Source organism: Crinia signifera, chromosome 1 (genome assembly GCF_055691185.1).
Source record: "Crinia signifera chromosome 1, ASM5569118v1, whole genome shotgun sequence".
NCBI lineage: Eukaryota > Metazoa > Chordata > Amphibia > Anura > Myobatrachidae > Crinia > Crinia signifera.
Window position 1 is genome coordinate 192,435,832 of NC_139217.1, and position 13,888 is coordinate 192,449,719.

The window sequence follows — 13,888 nt, forward strand, 5'->3', positions numbered from 1 at the left end:
AGGTTGAAAGGTCATTCGTTTGACAGGTCGTTAGATCAACAGGTCATTAGTTCGACAATGTCTAGGTGGACAGTCAAAAGGTTGAAATGTGGGTTTTCACTGTTTTTTGACCTGAATGTCAACACAGTCGACATGGACACAGTTTAAAGTGCACCACATCGCTCATTCAGCTCACTATGCATCAGGCACACTTTATTCTCCCACTATTCCCTAATGGATGGTAGGGCATAAAATACCGCCTGTCGGCACACGTCGGCTCAAAAAAGCAGTGAAAAACCCCATGTTGACCTTTTGACTGTCGACCTAGACCCTGTCGAACTAATGACCTGTGGAACTAACGACCTGTGGAACTAATGACCTTTCGACCTAGAACCATGTCGACCTAGTCCCATGTCGACCTAATGGTTTCAACCTAATGTCTACCATCATGCTATAGACCAAATGACCGCACCCCCTCCCACTGCAGCTACTATTTAAAGAACCAAAACAAAAATCAGCAGGCAGCAGTTAACAACTCTAATGTCTAATGCAGGGGTGGTGAAACCAGCCCTCAAAATCTACCAACAATTCATGTTTTCCGGGACACCTGTGGATCTGTAGAATGTGTTGGATAGGAATGAATGACCACATGATTAAAGATGTGACAATTAGTAATGACTTCACCGATGCACCAGCTATGTGGTTTGGAAAAAATGAATGGTTACTATATCTTGAGGACTGGTTTAACCACCCCTTGTCTACTGCAAACATGTTGTTACATGCACCGGCAGTGACGTTACAGGCAGCGGCTGTTACTCTTTGCATAGTATTTGAGCAGCCTCCTGCAAACTCAAGTTTCACCAATATTAGCCGCCTTTCCTGAGCAGGTTATACCCACCTATTGCTAGGAAGCCGTCTGAACTTATTCTGGGACAAAGTGTCTGGTAACCACTGTGCAAAAGGAAGTGCTCACAAGGTGAGAGAGAGTGTCAGCAAGAGACGGGGAAAGAGTGTCAGCGAGAGACGGGGAGAGAGAGAGTGTCAACGAGAGATGGGGATAGAGACAGTGTGTCAACGAGAGATGGGGAGAGAGAGTGTCAGTGAGAGACGGGGAGAGAGTGTGTCAGTGAGAAATGGGGAGAGAGAGAGAGTATCAGCGAGAGACAGTGTGTCAACAAGAGATTGGGAGTGAGAGGGAGTATCAGCCAGATACGGGGAGTGAGTGATGAGGAGAGAGATGGGGGGAGAGAGAGGGAGTGTCAGCGAGAGACGGGGAGAGAGAGGGAGTGTCAGCGAGAGACGGGGAGAGAGAGGGAGTGTCAGCAAGAGATTGGGAGAGAGAGGGAGTGTCAGCGAGAGCCGGGGAGAGAGAGTCAGCGAGAGACATGGAGAGTCAGCGAGAGATAGGGTGAGAGAGAGAGAATGTGTCAGCGAGAGATAGGGGGAGAGAGTGTGTCAGCGAGATCTAGGGGGAGAGAAAGGGAGTTTCAGTGAGAGATAGGGGGAGGGAGAGAGAGTGTCCACGAGAGACAAGGGAAGAGAAGGTGTTGTGGTGATGGTGAAACAGGGCTAAAGATAGGTAGAAGAGGGGGGGGACTGTCAGAGAGAGTGTCATGGAGAGACAGGGCTAGAGAGAGAGTGGAGAGGGAGAGGGAGCTCAGGTAGAGAGAGGGATGGGAAGCTGTCAAAGAGGGAGGAAAAAAGGGGGTGTGGGGAAAGAATTAGGGAGGAAAGAGAGAGAGGATAAAAGACTCGGGCAGAGAGAGATAAAGAGGTTAGATAGAGTTGGAGTAAGAGATTGGGTGGAGAGAAAGAGCGGTGGCAGGGGAGAAAAAAGAGAGGGCAGGATTGCCCCCCCCCCCCCCACTCCCAGTAAAGGTGCTGCTGTGTAACTTCTCAAACCCCCCTCCCCTCATAATAAATGTGCACCCTCCCCTCCTAGTAAGGGTACCTCCTCACCCCCTCCTAATAACGGTGTCGCTGTGTACCATCTCAACCCCCCTCCTAATGAAGGTGTTGCTGTGTACCTCCCCAAACTGCCCGGTCTCCGCTCCACACCACCAGGTCCTTGCACTGCTGCGCCTGTCTCCACTGCACACTGCTGGGTCCCTGCACTACTGCGCCTGTCTCCACTGCACACCGCCATGTCTCCATACTGATACACCTGTCTCCACAGGACACCGCCGGGTCTGCGCACTTCTGCCAGGTCTCCAATTGCACACCACCACACTGGTTGTCCTGTCATAATTGTTGGCAACTGGACCGACAGGTCAGGCGCTCTTCTATTTTGCGCTGATGCTGGCTGGTCACTAGAGAGTGGACCGCCTCCTCCAGCTCTGCGCTTCCATTCTCCTGCAAGACCATTCCATTCTAATACAGAAGACTTCACTGGGGGCATGGGACTCTGGGACAGCAGCACTATTTAAAAAAATTAAAAGGGTGCAGGAGATTGCTACGTTATCCTCGGCCACCCCACCCACCGCGCCCCATAGCAACTGCATCTCCTGCACCCACTGTGTGTGACCTAATCACGGAACGTGTGGCCATGCACCCTTAAAAAAAAAAAAGTACATTACATGCCCTCCCTGGTGACATTGCAGCCCAGCATACAGCAGCAGGTGCTGGGTTGAGGAGACCTCCTGCAGCTCCTGCTTCTAGGTAATGGGTGGAGGACCAAGGCCCCCATTGTGCTCCTCCATTGAACCAAGGTAATTAGTAACCCCTCCTCCTCTCTTGATGCCCCTGTATGCATACACAGGTACACTTTTTTCAGGCTACACTCCCTTTCTGCTTGCGACCTTTGTTGATAATGCATCTTAGTCACAACAAGATGTGGATGGGGCGCACCTAAAGACTGTGCTGAATTTTATATGTGACAATTGTATTTCCATGTGTGACTGAGTCTCTTAATCTGCTGACAAAGTTCTATGATGCAAGGGCTAGGGGTTATTTCCATGCGGCGGGGCTTCAAATACAAACTGCATTGCACACATAAGTGTAGAATATTATATTAACCAGCGCAGTCACCTGGCGTGTCCTATGTTTCAGCAAAAAAGACGCTTGACATTAGTGGTGTGCACAGGATTTGTCAGCTCACTTGCCCCAGGGATCTAATGCTATATGGCATATTGAAGCTACAGTAGATGTGCGATGATTTATCTGTAAATAAACATTGTAAGTACACCCATCAAGGCAACAGTATTTCCTGATGCCAGTGGCCTCTTTCAACCCTGCCACACTGCAAAAAGTTGTTCAGGAATGGTGTGAGGAACATGGCCAACAGTTTAAGGCAGTTGTGCCGTGGCACCCCGGGGTGCCTTGGGACACCTGCAGAGGTGCCCTGGGTTGGTGGTCCAGGATCAATTCAATTTATAAACGGTTAAATTAACAGGGAAAACCAGTACTGGGGTCTTCCAATCCTAAATTATGTGGACAAACAGAATCCTGTCCCTCAACACTTAATTAAACCTAAGGATGACCTACAGATGGCATGGTTTATCTCTGTTCCCTTTATCTCCATCCAAGGCTTAGTAAATAGACCCCTAAATATTTTTCCTCATTTGAAATCTGCAGTGCAACATGGTTTAATGCAAAATTAGATATGATCACAAACCAGAAATCAGAATTGGCCACAGAATTATCCACTACAAGGGTCCCCATTTAATTATATATTATTTAGATTTACATATAAGATTTAATACCAGGCAGGTGGAGTCTACATTTATATACCGTCAAACATGATGGCCACATGATTATATGTCAGTCAGGAACATCCCTCACCTGAAATTGGATACGCTAGAAGTACCATCCTATAGCCACTTGTCCGATAATATAAAACGTGGTGCAGCTAACTGCGTAATTGTACACCCAGAGATGACCATTCGATTATATACCAGCAAGCAAGGCTGCCAACATGGTAAAATGCCAGCAGGCACCTACATAATTAATTAGATAACAATGTGGTCAATGCAATATTTTCTCTTCTTGATGAATCCCTTAAGTTATATTTTTTATTTGTGTACTTATGTGAGGTTTGGGATTCAGGATGTAGGGTGTTGATAGCAAAGCTGTAACTAGACATTTTGGTACCCTGCTCCTGTATGGAAATTATGGGAGTAATTTTAAATATGTGCCTTTCATAAAGGAGTGTGTGACTGAAGGTCTCATGACGGGGAGATGGGGCGCCACGTGATCCTGGGGATAAAAGAGGTGGAAAGTGCTAGTGAGATGGACTAAAACAGAAAATGAACAGGTGCTAAAGAACAGCGCTTCCTGGCTTGCGGTGTCCTGTGCAGTGGCACGTGTTGTACCAACCTAGCTATGGCCCAGATGGATAGAAACAGGTTTATTTTTGTTTGTTGTGCTGAGTAACGCTATGCATGATGGTTAGGTAAGTGGATAAATTGTAATAAAGGTCTCCATGAGCCTGTCTTTTACAACTTCTGTTTTATAAAAAAAAACTACAGTCACAAGTCAATGCCCCACTGTACTGAATGAAATAATTATTGCCTTAGCTAAATAATTGAAACATAATCTTAAAGCTCATAAACACTGGTCGATTTTAGCCCATTTTCTAAGCGATGTCTAGATCACTAACCAGAGAACACAGGTCAGCACAGATTGCCCATACACAGAAGCACATGCCTGCATTACTCAGCATGCAGGCTAGCAGAAATATCCCTATGTATATGGGGCTTACTTCCAAACGCTCTCAATAAATGTCTTCTACAAACTATTGGGGAACACTAAATTAAGTGAGGTGTAGTGATGTAGTGCTGTTCATACATGTACATATATATTAAAAATGCACTGAAAAGTATGTAGTATATGGAGAACTGGTTTAGGCCTAAATTGGGTAGTAATAATTACAATTTTATTTACATGTATATAGCGCTTTTCTCCAGCAGTTTGCTTTACAGAATTTTTTTTTTTTTTTTTTTTACAAAGGACTTTGCATTACAACAGGAAGAAAACTACACACAAAAAAAGTAAAATATGCATAATGCAGAATTGGTGCAGTTATTGTGGGTAATAAACTCCACAATTTATATATTCCACCCTTGATACCAGATCAAGCAACGGCCTTGGGCGACCTGCGAACGATTACCCTGGGTAGAATATGTTGAGCTTAAATTAGTTTACACAAAAAGTGGTGTTTCTATATCATCCTTTGTCCTGCACAACTTGCGTGAGACTTGGGCAGGTTAGGGAAAAAAAAACTGGTAACCAATCATCCAGTCCTCAGAAATTGAAGGGCGTTTCTGAGCAATGACTGGAAGGTAAATCCCAGTACACACTAGACAACCCGCAGGTGGACGATATAGTGTGAACACAAGGCATGGCCAAACTATGGCCCTCCAGCTGTTTTAAAACTACAAGTCCCATCATGCCTTGTCATAGTTGTGCCATTAAGGAATGCTAAAACTATGGCAAGGCATGCTGGGATGTGTAGTTTCACAGCTGGAGGGCCACAGTTTGGCCATGCCTGGTGTACACACAGACTGATATTATAAATGATATTGTTCAGTGACGTCAATGGAATCCCACTGAACATGCAGGCCGTTGCCTATATAGCCAAAATTGACCTACAAATAAGGGAGGTGGTAACGATGCGTGGAATTATCACCTCTGCAGAAAGAAACTTTGGCGGCAGAAAAACAATATGATACATTTACACAGTTATTACACATTCTCAATGGTCATAGCTCCAAATTTAAAAGAAAAAAGGGCTAATTTTCATATTGGGGTACCTACTAATATTCACTTGTGTCTCAAATTACAAAATGATTTGTGCTAAAGTCACAAAAACTGTTTTGACAGATTTATGTACTTTTTGAATAATTCATAATTCACTTTGGGCAACAAGCTAGTGAATAATCAGTATAACTTTGAGGACACCTATTTTTTAGTTCATTTGATCTGCCCATCACGTATTTAATTAGTCTATGCATTTCAAATTCATGTAAAAAGAGAATTTTATAATAACTAATATTACAAATCAATCTGTTGATAGGTAGAAAGTAATATATATATATATATATATATATATATATATATATATATATATATATATATATATTAGTGCCATTTGCACATCGTATGGGATGCAGGTATTCCCAACCACGGTCCTTAAGGCACACTAACCGTAACAGTGCAGGTTTTAGTGATATCCATGCATCAGTACAGGTGACCTAATTAGTACTTCAGCTATTTTGATTTGAACACCTGTGCTGAAGCCTGGATGTCCTTAAAACGTGCACTGTAATGCTGGCCACACATCAGACCAACTTTCCTCCAACCATCCAACAGTGCTTGGAAGGAATAAAAATATGGTACTGGATAGGAGCAAAGGACAATCAGAAATGTTCTCACAAACCCAGGAAAATGGGACAAAAACATTCAGTCAAATTGTTTCAATTAAGCAGGTTCAACTACAGCACCGTGTCTGAGTGACAGTTTTTGTCCTTTTCCAGATTTTGGGAGCAAATTTCTGAGGTAAATATTATATTTGCTCCCATCCGGTACCATATTTTTATTCCATACAAGCAACTAGTTGGATGGTTGGAGAAAAGTTGGTCTGTTGTGTGGCCAGCATTAGTGTGCCTTGAGGACAGAGGTTGGGAATACAGTATGAGGTCCCTGGGTTGATAATGTCTAGGTTGACAACTAATAGTCGACAGTGACTATGTCCACACCGAAGAATGGTTGACCTACCCTAGGTCGACATTGACAGGTGGACACAAGCTTAATGTCAACATGGACATGGGCGACTTTCCAAGTGGGCATAGAGTGGGCATAGTGTTGGCCGAGGGCAGCCGTGCCTGGATCATGGTGAGCCATGCAAGGGGACGCGGTACACAAAAAATGTGAAAAACTCATGTCGACCTTATTCAAATTGATCATGTCCATGCCGACCTTCAGCTTATGTCGACCGTCTGTCAATGTCGAACCTAGTCACTGTCGGCCTAGATATTGTCTATCATCTATACCGAAACCTGGGAATGCCTGGTCTAGAGTGTACCCAGCTTTTAGTGGTAGAATGTGACAGAATACTTTCCTCACTCTTGCAGTGTGATTGGAACAGTATTCCTAGCCATGCAAAATTCCGCAGTAATACTGTATTTATTCATATCAAAGGCCGCTGATCTTGAATGTTTGATGTTCAATGGTATGTGTTCATTAATAAAGGAGAGTTACTTATAACATTATCAAAGTACCTAATTTACCTATAATCACAAAGGACATTCTTACTGAAACAGGATGGCACATCCTGCTGGGCACTGGTCAGGAACCACATGTACTGTGTGCAGAAAGCACTGACAGCCCAGGTGACTTGTGTGCTCACTGTGTTCTGCAATGACAGATCCTAGTAACATGCTACTGATACAACTGTAGTGTACAGGCAGTCATGTAACTCACCCACAGCCCGGGGATAACTCATCCAGCCATGTACAATACTTTGTATACTAGTTGTTAATAAGTGATACATCAACAAACATCTGTATGAAACGCGGCGACCTAAATGTGCAACTGCTGCAGGACCCTAACCCATAGCTAGTGAAGGCAATCTGCTGCTACACATAACGCAGTAAGGAGATTATAAACCAGTTACACCAGATACAAAGTATCTGTGTTCATCACGCTCCGTGTATGTATGTACAGTATGTTCGCTGTGCCTCTCTGCGCATATACAGTACAGATAACAGTAATGACGCTGCGCTTGCCGGGTCTGCACGTACCTGAGAGCGCAGAAAGCGCACTGACTTGCGCGTTGGTCGCGACACACGCTGCACATACACGGCATCCAATGAAGGCAAATGACTTGTGAGCTGAGGGTCCCCCCGGCTGCAGGACGTGTGGCTGCCACTCTCTCTCCAGGCTGCTCACTGCCTTGCCTTCGTCCTTTCTTTTTAGCTGTTACCTCACTCCTTGCCTGGCTGTCCCTCTGTATAGCTCCCACTAGTGATTGAGAAGCTACTTGTTTCTGTAGCTGGTGCTTTCAGCCCACACAACCAGAGCTGCTGTTCTCTACAATACACAATACTCACTCACACAATTTATTCCCTCACACTGATACAGAGGGGAGTGGGAGCTCCAAGTAACACAAACTAAGCTCAGCATATATGATAGACAAACAAATAAATATAATAATGACAAAAAATATATATATTACTCTGATATAATAATATTGCTTTTGTAAAATCTTGTTTTGTTGTTATTACCTTCAAAAAACTGTGCAGAATTAAATGTTTCACTAAATGTCTTTATGCAGAATTTCATTTAAAAAAAAAACAGTTATAGCGCAGTGGTTCTCAACCCCAACAGTGCACGTTTTGCAGGTCTCCACGCAGAATCACAAGTGAAATAATTAGCTCCACCTGTGATATTTTAAAATGTGTCAGTGAATGATGAGTGCACCTGTGCACTTGCCAGGTGACCTGGGAAACGTGCACTGTTGGGGGGTCCTGAGGACCAAGGTTGAGAACCACTGTTAAGGTGGCCATACATCAGAAAGATATTGTACCCAATCATACAATCTCAATTGATTGTAAGATGGATTGTATGCAGATTGTGTGCACATCTTGTGTACACAATCATACAATCAATCATAAGATGGATTGTATGACTGATTGTATGATAGATTGTATGCAGATTGTGTGCACATCTTGTGTACACAATCATGCAGCAGATGGATTGTATGACTGATTGTATGATGGATTGTGTGTAGATTGTGTGTCCAAAAACCACCAAGGACTGCCGGGGATTTCAAGGAAATTGTACACAATCATGAGCACAATCGATCTTAAGATCGATCTTTCTGATGTATGGCCAGCTTTACAGAGGATCTTTTACACTAACACTTGGTTTCCAAACTGCGACTTGTGCAACTAAAACATTATTTTGTACTGTACTTTGCATCTACGAAGAAGGCCCATAGATGCCTCGAGCTACCTCTTTACTAGAACAGGCCATTACAGTTAAAGGACCAGATGCACTAAGCTTCAAAAGTGATAAAATGGAGAGTGATAAACAGCCAGTCAATCAGCTCCTACCTGCCATGTCACAGGCTCTGTTTGAAAAATGTAAGGAAGGAGCTGATTGGTTGGTTGTTTATCACTCTCCAGTTGATCACTATTGATGCTTAAGCCGTGTACACAGGGCTGCGATAGGGGCTGATATCTCTGGGAATATGGCCGCTGGCAACCATATTGCTAGTGATTGGAGTGTGCCCCGTTGATAAATCGCCGGGTGCGCGCTCCCGCTTTCAGCCCCGTTCTAATCGCTGGTCGCAGGAGCTTGATCCTGCGACCAGCTGATTACCTCTGCGGCTCCCCCCGGCAGAGGTTTCTTTTCATCTCTGGTCGCTGATGAAAAGGAGAGACTGAGCAATATATTGCTGAGCAATATATCTCCCCCGTGTGTACGCACCTTTAAGCTGTGTACACACGGGGGCGATAGGGGCTGAAATCGCTGGAAATATGGTCGCAGGTGACCATATTGGCAGTGATGGGAGTGTGCCCCGGCGATTTATCCCATTTTCAGCCCCATTCTAATCTCTGGTCGCAGGAGATTGCTCCTGCGACCAGCTAATTACCTCTGCGGCACTGCTGGCAGAGGTTCCCTTTCATCAGCGACCAGAGATGAAAAGGAGTCACTGGGCAATATATTACTGGTACTTGTGTAGTTTCACGGCGCCGTCACGCGCACACTCTGTCTCTGAAACTTGGCAGCCTGCCAGAGGCTCGCGCGCCGCACTAGCTATAATGTAATGTAATGTAACGTAGCGCTGCACGTGTCACTCTAGCTGTAATGTAATGAAATGTACCGTGTAAACAGGACACAAATAGGGCTTCTAAACCGCACAGCCCGGCACACCGCTACCAAAGGGGGTGTCCCCAATGTAGACGCTAACATTTTAGGCGCTTTTAGCATCTGAATTCACACTCCCGGCACTTTGCGAGCACAGTCTGTGGCTTAGCCCCGCGCGGACAGTGTAACGTAGTCAGTCAGAGCGCTACACAGTTAGCGCAGTCAGTCAGTAGTAGCATTGTGTGAGAGACGGAGGTGTATGATGGCAGTGGCGAACCTGTCTATGGCGATGGAGCGTCTGACGCTGTTTAGTCTGCCGCAGACGGAAGAGGAGGCGGTGGCTTTCCTGCAGGCCCGCCAGTTCCTGCCGCAGACCCAGACCTGCCCCAATGGCCACCCCATGAGGCTCAGCGTGAAAGAGCGCATGGCCACATTTGCAGCATGTGGCGCTGCCACATTTGCAGCTGCTGCAAGAAGGTGAGCTTAAGGTCAGCGCAGTGGTTCCGGGGGTCTCACCTAAGCTTCGTGACCCTGATCCGCTTCCTGTATTGCTGGGCAGAAGAGCTGACCAGCATAAAGTTTTATGATTGGCAGCTCAACATCTCACAAAAAACTGCCGTGCAGTATAATAATCTCATGAGGGAGGCCTGCACGGTGGACCTGCTGGCGCAGCCTCAGCAGCGGATCGGAGGCCCGGGTCACATCGTGGAGGTGGACGAGAGCCTCTATGTGAAGAGCAAGAGTAACGTGGGACGGCTCCTGCCCCAGCAGTGGGTGTTCGGAGGCATCTCCAGGGAGACCGGGCAGTGCTTCATGACTGCGGTGGAGTGGCGGGATGCAGCCACCCTGATGGCTGCCATTGAGGCCCATGTTGAACCAGGCACCACCGTCTACACAGACTGTTGGAGGGCGGATAACAGCCAGCAGCTTGAGCAGGCCGGTTACCTGCATGGCAAGGTCAACCATAAATATAATTGCGTTGACCCAGACACTGGGGTGCACACCTAAACCATAGAGCGCCTGTGGGGCAGCTGCAAGTGGCGCAATAAGCACCAAAGGGGGACCGCGCGCCATCACCTGGACTCCTACCTCCAGGAGTTTATGTGGAGGCAGAGTTTAGGCGCCCAGGATCCCTTCAAACGCATCCTTCATGCTCTGACCCTGCTCCCCCTGATCGAGAAGGATGATGACAGAGCGGAGCCGGCCAACCCCTCTGCAAGTGGTGGCGGTGACGACGACGCACAAGCTCCTTCCTGTTCCACTGACCAATCATGACTTTTTACTTAATATTGGACTGTTCTTTATGTTGATTACCTACATGTTCTTTGAATCATTTATATCCTCAGTTCTCATCAGGTTAAATTTTAACAAAAAAAAAGTTGCCAAAAATGTCGTCATTACTGTCTCAGGTGTATGAGTGTACAGGTGTGAATGTGTTCCTGAAACAGCACCACTATCCACGCCAACCCGAAGCGTGGCGAGCGGCGGCGGTACGAGTCCTACTAAATTTAGCTGGGTCTAGGGGTACACTATTAAAACCTGTCCACAATTCCACTAGTCGACGCAACAGCTGTCGACCTTGTAAATCCCACTATCACGCCAACCCGAAGCGTGGCGAGCGCAGCGGTACGCGTCCTACGACCTTTTCATACCCCCACTATCCACGTCGGCGTGGAGTTGAGAATAGAAAATGTGGTAATCGCAGCGAGCCACCAAGCCCGAAGCGTGGTGAGCAGACGCGGATTACCTGTGAAGCCCACGAGGGGACGCGGATACCTGTGAAGGTATCTGCGTCCGCTCGCCACACTTCGGGCTCGGTGGCTTGCTGCGCTCGCCACATTTTCTATTCTCAACTCCACGCCGACGTGGATAGTGGGGGTATGAAAAGGTCGTAGGACGCGTACCGCTGCGCTCGCCACGCTTCGGGTTGGCGTGATAGTGGGATTTACAAGGTCGACAGCTGTTGCGTCGACTAGTGGCATTGTGGACAGGTTTTAATAGTGTACCCCTAGACCCAGCTAAATTTAGCATCTAAATTTAGATGTACCCCTAGACCCAACTAAATCCAGACGCTTTAGGGTCTGAATTTAGATGCCCCACCACCTTAGCGGCTCAGCGGCTTGCAGGGAGCCGAGATTTAGACGCTTAAGCGTCTAAATCCGGAAACCCCGGCTTCTTAGCGGCTTGCAGGGGGCGTCTGGATTTAGACGCTTTAGCGTCTAAATCCAGGCGCCCCCCTCCTTCTTAGCGGCTTGCAGGGAGGCTTGATCCACACGCTTTAGCGTCTAGATCCAGACTCCCCCTTCTTAGCGGCTTGCAGGCACGTCTGGATTCAGACGGTTTTGCGTCTGAATTTAGCATCTACATGGGGGACACCCCCTTTGACAGCGGTGTGCCGGGCTGTGTAGTTTAGAAGCCCCGGAACGTCAGCAGTGTGCCCGGGTGTCCACTTTTACATGCCCCCTTTGTCAGCGGTGCGCAGGGACGCCTATTTCACTGTGGAACTACAAGTACCACAGTGACCTGTCAGTGCCTGGGCAGCGCGCTGCTGCTGCTGCCCGGCGCTACGCTGATAACGTAAGCTGACAATGTGTAGCTTACAGCTAGAGCGGCACGAGCACAGTCAGACAGAGCTAGAGCGGCACGCGCACAATTAAACAGAGCCTCTGGCAGGCTGCCAAGTTTCAGAGACAGAGTGTGCGCGCGGCGGCGCCGTGAAACTACACAAGTACCATATTGCTCAGCAATATATTGCTACAATATATTGCTGAGCAATATATCTCCCCCGCGTACGGGGCTTAAAGGTGCGTACACACGGGGCGATTTTGTACACTAAATGGTCGCTATGCGGCTTGACCTATCTGCCAATGTGACAATGATTAATGGTGTTGAGCATCGGGAGCCAAGGCACACTGACTGCATTACTGGGAGATGACTTAAGCTGTGTACACACGGGGAAATATGATTGCTGGGGATATATTGCTAGCAATATATCCCCAGCAATCATATTGCTCAGTGTCTCCTTTTCATCAGCGATGAAAAGGAGACACTGCTACGGGGCGGAGGGGGAGCGCAGCAGCAGCAGACGCTGCTGCTGTCACTTTGAACGGAGGAGGGAGGGAGCAGCGGCACGGGGCTGGGGAGATCAACGCTGATCTCCCCGGCGCTGACCTCCCGGCACAACGATCGCGGGGAAAGCCGCGGGGAAAACATCGACCATTAGGCAGTGCACACGGGAGCGCGCAGCTGGCGATTTATCGCCACCTGCGCTCCAAATCACTGGCAATATGGTCGCTCAGCGACCATATTCCCAGCGATTTCACACAATATTGCTCCCGTGTGTACACACCTTAAGTCCCATGACACTTTGCACAAGAGGGCAGAGGCTGAGAGGTTTGTGCTGAGCTCTGATTGGTGGAGCTCATTACATGCTTCTCAGGCCCATGGAGGACAGCAACAGCAGCCTAGTCATGGGATGGTTTTCAGAGGCAGCGCTGAGCCTGTGAGGTCTCCTACAGTCCTACAGAGTAAGGTGCAGAGGGACAAACACAGGCTTTTCATGTGATATGTATGTATGTGTATGTATGTATATATATATATATATATATATATATATCCCCCTGCAGTTACCCATTGACCAAGTTTATACTGCCTTTACGCTGTGTTTTGACGGTGTAATATTCTCCAATGCAGTTTGCGGTGAGGAATGACCGGGCTCCCCTGTCTAAAGTGCCCCGGGCCCCCCACAGGCTTAATCTGGCACTGTCTGCTCCTGCACTTCTCTCTTAATGTTTGACTGCTATCACCTGTGGTGAAACACCTTTCTTATTAATTAACCTGTTCAACACAGATGAAGGTAATCATGCATTAAGAGGAAAGTCCAGGAGCAGAGCATCGTGTTCCTCCTGGAGAGCGTCATGTTGGGAGGAATGAGTACCTATCCCAGTGCCCCACAATCACATTGAAAAGTCAGTCCTGGGAACTAGAGCTCCCAAACTAGTGAAACATTAAACGTTTTTGTTATATTCTTAATAAAAACAACTCTTCTGAATCTAGACATCATTGTGAGAAGACATTTTTGGTCTACAAAGACATACCC

At 47.0% G+C, this 13,888-nt stretch overlaps 1 protein-coding gene across 8 annotated transcripts in view; it reads right to left on the reverse strand.

Moving 5' to 3' along the window:
- Positions 1-7,941, reverse strand: part of BMPR1B (bone morphogenetic protein receptor type 1B) — a 451,702-nt gene extending 443,761 nt beyond the window's left edge. For 6 of the 8 annotated variants that reach the window (XM_083179077.1, XM_083179078.1, XM_083179082.1 and 3 more), the window contains exon 1: positions 7,719-7,940. The gene's annotated coding sequence lies outside the window, so the exon portion shown is untranslated. Of the gene's footprint in view, positions 1-7,718 lie in introns of all 8 variants that reach the window. The other 2 variants (XM_083179085.1, XM_083179084.1) reach the window with 1 other exon arrangement.
- Positions 7,942-13,888: the final 5,947 nt, after the last annotated feature.